The 8,847-nt window shown below is 37.2% G+C and overlaps 1 pseudogene; it reads left to right on the forward strand.

Moving 5' to 3' along the window:
- Window positions 1-6,120: 6,120 nt before the first annotated feature.
- Window positions 6,121-8,838, forward strand: LOC111374934 (annotated as a pseudogene).
- The last annotated feature ends 9 nt before the right edge of the window (window positions 8,839-8,847 follow it).

The raw sequence follows: 8,847 nt of genomic DNA on the forward strand, positions 1-8,847 counted from the left end.
ACCAATATAGATCATTATTATTAGTTTACAGGCAGCACTTTTGCGCCTTAGTCAATAATCATTAGATTGCCATCCTTGAAATTCAATTATAAACATAAAAATCTTTTCTTGAATCTAAATAAACAAGAACAAACATCTCCCCCCTCATTGAATGAAAATCAACTACACTACACCGTTGACATAATAAAAATCGAAATACAACAATATTACTAGAAATTGTGCTTGTGGAATCCGAGGTTAGTGCAGGATAAAGAGATAGATAAAGAAAACAAAGCGATATCATTTGTGGTATTATATGTACAATTATTGACAATTTTACCTGAATGGAAGAGATGGAGAAAATCTTAGACTGAAAGAAAGAGGTGGGCTCTAGAGTTTTCACGCTATGTGGGAGTTTTTTTATTATTATTATTGTAGTGATAATTTCCAGCAAACACCAAGTTCAAACCGGGCTCAGTTTCACCTATTTCATCGACACCACCAAGGTTGAGACAACTCCAATACCACCACCAAGAACCACCACACTTCTGGTTGCTATAGGTTGGGAAACTGAAGTCTAATGATATGCCCACTAAGGATTAACCACAAAGGTCACGAAGAAGAGATGAAGAAACCGAGAGGTAAATCTCACAAAGAGAGAAATTGGGCACACATCCATGGAGGCCGAGAGAGAGACGGGAATATAAGCCAAGTAAATATCCAAAATAGGTAAGTTAGGTTAGGGTTAATTTGTGGACCAAACAAGGCTCGACTCAATATTAATGGGTTTCAAATTAATAATATAGCCTTCCAAGGAAATGGGGCGAATCGTGAGCAACACTATTAACAATAGGTTACTTCGAACGGTCCATACGAATGTGAATTGTGTTGTCTCGATAATTGTGTCGATGTACTAATCAATCATATGGCCAAGATCGATTGATAATAAAATCGAAGTTACATCATAGCCCGGGGGAGATCGTTTGACAAGAAATTGCCTAACAACCTCCACCTTGGTGTCAAAGGACCTGTAAAAGAAAATTGTCTCCCATCAGTGACACCTCTAATAGAAAACCAACAAAATTGGAAATCATTTACCTGTACCAATGTTTAGAAGTTCCTTGCAATTTCTAAACTTTGCCAGTGGTAGTACCTTCGTCCCCATATCAGAGGGGTTATAGTGGGTGTGGACTTTTTCAAATCTTACCACCTCTTGAGATACTATATCTCTAATGAAGTGAAGTCTAACATCAAAGTGTTTAGTGTGCTCGTGAAAAATGGGGTTCTTGCATAAATGTATAGATGACTGACTATCAGAATACACTACCACATAATCATTCAAGACACATAGTTCATGAAGTAGACCTCTAAGCCATAGAGTTTCTTTAATAGTTTCAGTAGTAGCAATATATTCTGATTCTGTAGTGGATAGTGCAATAATATGTTGTAACTGTGATTTCCAACTAACACATAAATTATATAAGGTAAACACGTAAGATGGAGTAGATTTCCTACCATCCCTATCTCCCGCGTAGTCTGCATCTACAAAACCCTTTAATTTTATGCTTTTTTTATTAACACTAAACTTTAAACTTACGTTACTTGTACCCTTCAAGTACTTTAATAGCCACTTTAGCGTTTCCCAATGATCAGGGCCCGGATTAGCGATATATCTACTGAGAGTACTAACAGCAAAACCTAAATCAGGTCTAGTGCAAACCATCAAATACATTATGGAACCAATCACATTAGAGTAAGGCACTCTACTCATGTATTCAACTTCACGCTTATTGCAAGGAGATTGTTCCTTCGATAAAACAAAATGATTAGCAAGAGGCAACGTGACAGGTTTGCAATCACTCATATTAAATTTCTTCAATACTTTGGATATGTATGGAGATTGATGCAAAAACAAAACAGAATTTGACCTATCTCTTTCGATTTCAATACCTAAGATTCTCTTAACCTTACCTAGATCTTTCATGTCAAATTCACCCCTTAGTTTTGCTCTTATGTTATTTATCCACTTAGAGGATGATCCAATCAAAAGCATGTCGTCTACATATAGCAACAAAAACAGATAATTATCATCAGTCTCATTGTGTTGAAAGTATAGGCAGTGATCAAATTTACTTCTTTGGAACCTTATAGTGAGTACAAAGGAATCAAACCTCTTGTATCACTGTCTAGGAGATTGTTTTAACCCATACAATGATCTTCTCAGAAAACACACATAATCAGGTTTTGACTTATCCTTAAAACCTTTTGGTTGATTTATGAAAATTTGTTCATCAAGCTCACCATGTAAGAAAGCAATTTTTACGTCAAGTTATTCAAGTTCCCAGTCAAAATGTGCAACCAATGCGAGCATGACCTTAATAGTGGTGTATTTAACAACTGGTGAGAAAATTTCATTATAATCAACGGCCTCCTTCTGTGTATAGCCTTTAGCCATTAACTTAGCTTTAAACCTTAGGGGTTTCGAGCTGCTAGTTCCTTCCTTAACCTTAAAAACCCATTTGCAATCAACAATTAATTTGTTCTTAGGCCTAGGTACTAGCTCTTAAGTATGATTCTTTTCTAGAGAACTCATCTCTTCTTTCATTACCTTAAGCCATTCATTTGGTTGATAATTGCCTATTGTCTCTTCAAAGGTCTTTGGCTCTTTATCAGCTAGTTCTTCATAACTAGCCTGGGTGAAATCTAATTCAGATTCAAAACCGAACCTTTTAGGTTCTCTCGTCTGTCTCCTCTTTCTATCCCTAACTTAGTTATAGTTAGCTAAAAAAATTTCTTCCTCATAGTGCTCTTCTGTCACTATTTTGTTACTATTCTCCACCTCGGGTTCCTGAGTTTGAGTCTCCACCTCATTTGAAGCAGTAGGGGCAGGTGGACTGAGGTTTCCTAACTCCACTTTAAACTGGTCTCTCTCTTCACCTGATTCAGCTTCACTCTCAGGTTCAGTTTCCTCTTTAATACACGACATCTCATTTTCGTTAAACGTGACTCTACTTATGATGATTTTAACACCTTTTTGGTTTTTATCCCATAACCTATAACCCTTAACACCCTCGGATTATCCTAAAAAGACATACTTCCTAACTCTAGGTTCCAGCTTACCCTCACTTTGATGAGAAAAAGCCGTACAGCCAAAAGTTCTAAGTATCGAGTAATCACTCAGTTTACCCAACCATCTCTCATGCGGAGTGTCACCATTCAATGCAGCAGAAGGAGTCAGATTAATCAAATAACAAACGGTCATAACAGCCTCACCCCAAAATGACTTGGGAATACCAGAACTAATCATCATACAACGTACTTTATCAAGTATGGTCCTATTCATCATTTCTACTACCCCATTTTGTTGAGGGGTGTAAGGAACGGTCTTATGTCTAGTTATGCCGCTTTCTTTACACATACTATCAAATTCTTTATTGCAGAATTCTAGGCTGTTATCTGTCTTTAAAAATTTGATTTTCTTGCCAGTTTAGTTTTCCACTTGTCTCTTCCAATTGTTAAAACTATTAAAGGTCTCAGATTTATCCTTCGAAAGATAGATCCACACTTTCCTAGTGTAGTTATCGATAATAGACATGAAATACCTATTTCCACCCGATGTGGGATTACTAGCAGGACCCCATAGATCAGAGTGCACATATTCGAGCATGCCTTTAGCTCTATTAACACTCGTGGAGATAGAAGTTTTCTGATGCTTACCAAGCACACAATGATCACAAAATGGCAAATCTGACACACAGTCATTACCAAAAGCACCCTTTTCATTAAGTAGCTTAAGTCCCTTGACCCCTACGTGAGCAAGTCTATTATGCCATGTGTGTGTGTGATCAATCTTGGTAGAAGAGATAGAGGAATTCACACCTCTAACCACTTCCCCAGTAGTAATATATCTATCGTTTTTCTTAATTCCCTTAATGGAAACTAAAGCACCCTTGATCATTTTTAGCATACCATTTCCAATATTACCAGTAAAGTCATCCTTCTCAAGTTTCCCTACTGAAATCAGATTTCTAGACAACTTAGGAATATATCTAACGTCCTTTAATGTATACACAAAATCTGTGTCAAATTTTACGTTTATGTCACCAATTTCAGCAATAGTATAGGCAAAGTTATCACACAGTACAACATGCCCAACATTAGATTCATGCAACTTATAAGACCAATTCTTTTCAGACGTCACATGAAAAGATGCACCAGAGTCAAGTATCCACTCATGCATGCAGGAATTAGCAGTTAGATTTAATTCAGCAGTGTATGCAACTGGACTTGTAATCATATAGACCTCACCACCATTTACATCGGAAGTAGATGCTAACACATTTACATATCTCTCTCCTTAACTTTTAGCTTACCCTTCTCCTTATGACAATCTTTTATAAAATGTCATGTGTTTTCACAACCATAACATTTTCTCGCCTTAGTCCTAGATTTTGATCTAGACCTACCTTTGCTCTTCTTTTTCCATCCATTACCACTTGACTCGCCACTAGTTTGATATTCCTCATGACTATTTTGCCTAAATTGAGTTCTACTCCGCATCATATGTACCTCACCATTCCTCTTATCATGATTTTCAGCCCTAATTTCCATTTCTTTACTTCTAATGGAATCTATGACAATTTCAGGTGTTAACGTGTCTCTACCATACTTAATGGCGTTCTTAACTTCCTTATAGGAATCAGGAATTGTATTGAGCAAAATTATAACCTTATAAATTTCGGACACAGTCTCATCACAATTAACTATATCTTACACCAATTTGTTAAACACGTCTAGATTGTCATCAAGATCCTTTGAAGGATCCATTTTGAAACTGAAAAAACGTTCAAGTAGGTAAAGTTTATTTTGTGTAGATTTAAGCAAATACAAGTCTTCTAATTTCTTCCAAAGTTCTTTAGTGGTTTTCAGTTTATCCACCTTTCTTAAAACGACGTCAGACAAGTGTAAAATAATTGAGGTATAAGCAAGCTCATCGGTTTCTTCTTTTTGTTCTTGTGAAAAGTCAGTTGAAAAATTGCTTTCAATAACTTTTGAAACCTTTTGTTGGATTAAAATATCCTTCATTTTTTGTTGCTAAATAGCAAAGTCACCCTTTCCATTAAAAATTCACAAATCAAAACAGTGAGTTGTCATCTTTACACAACAATAAAAAATGCACAAACCACAATCAAACCACATAAAATAGTCATAGGGTCACAAACAGTATACACCGTTCTAGATTCCCATGGTTTCGTAAGACTCGCGGTCTTAGATCAAGGGAATGTTCGAACGGGTAAGGTTACGATATTTCTAACGGAACAAGTAAGCATCGGAAATAACAATACAGCAAAAAATACGTTTAGCAGATAACTAGTCCCACAGTAATTAGATCACTAAGAATTACAAAACTGATTTTAACCCAAAACAAATACTCAATTAAAAAATTAATCAAGAGCACGTAACCGTAATTCTAGCACAAGCAATGGTTGCCAAACAATGACAACCCCAACCTATTGTCACCCCACACGGTGACGCGCTAATGTTGAAAAATTAACGGGTTAAGCCAATTTACCAGAGCGGACGTGTCTGAGTCCGTATAATTGAGAGAGATGCGAATCTATTGCTTTAGGGCCGCAATCTTGGCCTAAAGTAATTCAGTAGATATATGCAGTTTCAACCGTCGATCCACCAGGGGCAAAATTGTCCAACTTTTTCTGTGTAACCTGAAACGGAAAATAAACAGTGTTAGTTCGTTCAGGGTATTGAAATGAGCAAACTGCCCGAAGGAAGTTCGCCCGGAATCGCCGCCACGCGCCGCACTGGAAGGGACGCCTCAGCTTGCTGGTTTCGGGTTTGGGATCGGTTTCGTGGAAAAGTTATTGGTTTGGTCGGAAAATGAGATTGCAGGTTCGGTTCCCTATAAGGAACACGCACACCGCCGTCGTTTTTGGTGGTTTTCTGGCCGGAGAAGGCGACTCTCGCTCTGATACCAGTTGTAGTGATAATTTCCAGCAAATACCAAGTTCAAACCGGGCTCAGTTTCACCTATTTCATCGACACCACCAAGGTTGAGACAACTCCAATACCACCACCAAGAACCACCCCACTTTCAGTTGCTATAGGTTGGGAAAATGAAGTCCAATGATATACCCACTAAGGATTAACTACAAAGGTCACGGAGAAGAGATGAAGAAACCAAGAGGTAAATTTCACAAAGAGAGAAATTGGGCACACATCTATGGAGGCCGAGAGAGAGATGGGAATATAAGCAAAGTAAATATCCAAAATAGGTAAGTTAGGTTAGGGTTAATTTGTGGACCAAACAAGGCTCGACTTAATATTAATGGGCTTCAAATTAATAATATAGCCTTCCAAGGAAATGAGGCGAACCGTGAGCAACACTATTAACAATAGGTTGCTTCGAACGGTTCATACGAATGTGGATTGTGTTGTCTCGATAATTGTGTCGATGTACTAATCAATCATATGGTCAATGCCGATTGATAATAAAATCGAGGTTACATCATAGCTCGGGGGAGGTTGTTTGACAACAAATTACCTAACAATTATTATTTTTGATATTTGATATTTATATTTTTCACAAAAAAGTCTTTAAAAGTCTAATAAATGGAGAGTTCTCTAAAAGTCATTCTAAATTTGAATAAATCATGGAAACTTCTAAAAAGTTTCAATCGAATATCCACTTTTTAAAAGTCTAAAATACATTTAAATTTTTAGAGAATCTTTAAAAGTCTCAATTAAATACACCTAAACTTTTTAAATCCTTAAACGTCCCAATTGAATACCTCCAGGAGTGCGTGAAGCTCCATTTTCGACAATTATTTACACCATTGCAGCGTTGCACAATTATGGGCTTGTGGATACATGTATTTCATATTTTATCTTCGACAAGTGATTACATACATACTTATTATACAAAAACTGAAAAGGTTTGAACAAAAGATTCTAGATCTAACTACAGAAATTACAACTTCTCATTAACATCAAAAATCTCATCCAACACAAGCTTGGTATATTTTACCCTTCTATTTCAGTAAAGAAGCTACAGAAAAACTTGACTGTCCAAAACAAACGAGTTGAAGTTACTTCTATGGACCAAGATAACTCAACCCTTTATCAAACCCTCACCCTTCTCACAGCGAGATCACTCTGAATCTCATCAAGAAATCACAAATTCTTTCAACCAGGGACTAAAGATGAAGAGAAGACGAAGAAGACTCACATAGAGAAATCTCTAGAAGACGGTCAACACACAGAACGAAAGAATTGTACTAAGGTTTCATTATTAATACTCTCAATGACAACCAATGATCTCAGATTAAGATTAGCGGTCCAGAATAATTAGCAACTTAACATTTCAAGAGGCAACTCAAATGCAACTAAAGCCAGCTTTTCTCAAATGCATTTTCATCTGTTTAAATTGGGTTCGGGTTTTAGGCCTCACAATTGAACTTATCTGGCAACAAAATTAAAAACCTGGCCAAGCCCAATTTCATCATAGCCTTAGATGGATTGATTTGGCAAGTGCGACTATTTCCCTAAGCCATGACTATTTGGCATGTGGGAGTTAATTAAGGACTAAATATTTCTATCACTTGAATTTCCCCAAACTGCTAAAGAAAACTGTACTAAAATTCTAGAATTGCTTTTATTTGTACATGTGATTGAACTTTACAGGTTGGAGATCCAATTATAGAATATAACTGTTGGGAGAGACCAGAAGACATGTACGCTCCTAGAACAGTGGACACAAATGAGGTTCGGAATATGGCCTCTGATGTTACCGGTGAGACGGCTGCTGCCCGGGCTGCGTCTTCCGTTGCATTTAGGTCGTCTCATCCTGGATACGCCGAGAAACTCTTGAGAATTTCCGTTGGAGTATTCGATTTTGCAGATGGTTATCGATTGGCTTATAGTGATAATTCAAATATCAAGAAGGGTATCTACCCATTCTACTGTGATTTTAATGGATATCAGGTAATCATTAGGTTGTACAGCTGGAAAGGATGTCCTGAAAAACTACTGAATTCTTCTCAAACTTTACGTACTTACTGCCTGTTTGGTACGCATCATTGAACATGACTGAAGAGTATAAATAAGTCTTCCTAACAAAGCACGGGCTTATTTGTATACTTATTTAATGTTAATTGACAGGATGAATTGCTGGGGGGAGCAGCATGGCTGAGAAGAAATTCACAGGGAGATTCTTACCTCAATTACATACAAAACAATGGTAAAATCACTTGTTGCTGTCGACAACATTTGGATGGAATAACAAGCATGTTGGTCTAAATTTCCTAGTTTCCGAGGTTAATATCTGCAAAAACAAAATGCAAACAAATCAATGTCACTGTGTGCATGTTTTGTATGTAGGATTGAACAAAATAGCAGAAATTGTTGGAATGGAGGAGCATGAACACCCTTCAGTCATACAAAGTATCAGCAAATAGCTTTATGTGCAAACTGACATCAGATTCTTCGTCCTACCAGATCAAGTTCAGTCCTGGAAGCCACCTGCAACATGTGACTTCCATTTCTTTCCTCTTGCTCGTATACGCCAATAGGGGATAGTAATTTATATCCACAAAGGATTCACCATAAGGGATCTTCACTTTCTCCTCTTAAAGATCATTCACAACCCATTTGGTGCAAGGAGGGTTAGGTTTATTCTAACTTGTCTGCCCCTATTCGGATGGATTGGTCGTGGGTGGACCGGAGGAAGACGATGTGTAATAGGAAGATAGAGGTGATTTTCGAAAATTAGAGCCCACAACTTACGTAAATGAACCATTTGTCGTTCTTGCATTTTTTGCGACCAACGCTTTGATTCCAACATGAAAAAAAAAA

This window comes from Olea europaea, unplaced genomic scaffold, assembly GCF_002742605.1.
Source record: "Olea europaea var. sylvestris unplaced genomic scaffold, O_europaea_v1 scaffold1314, whole genome shotgun sequence".
Lineage (NCBI taxonomy): Eukaryota > Viridiplantae > Streptophyta > Magnoliopsida > Lamiales > Oleaceae > Olea > Olea europaea.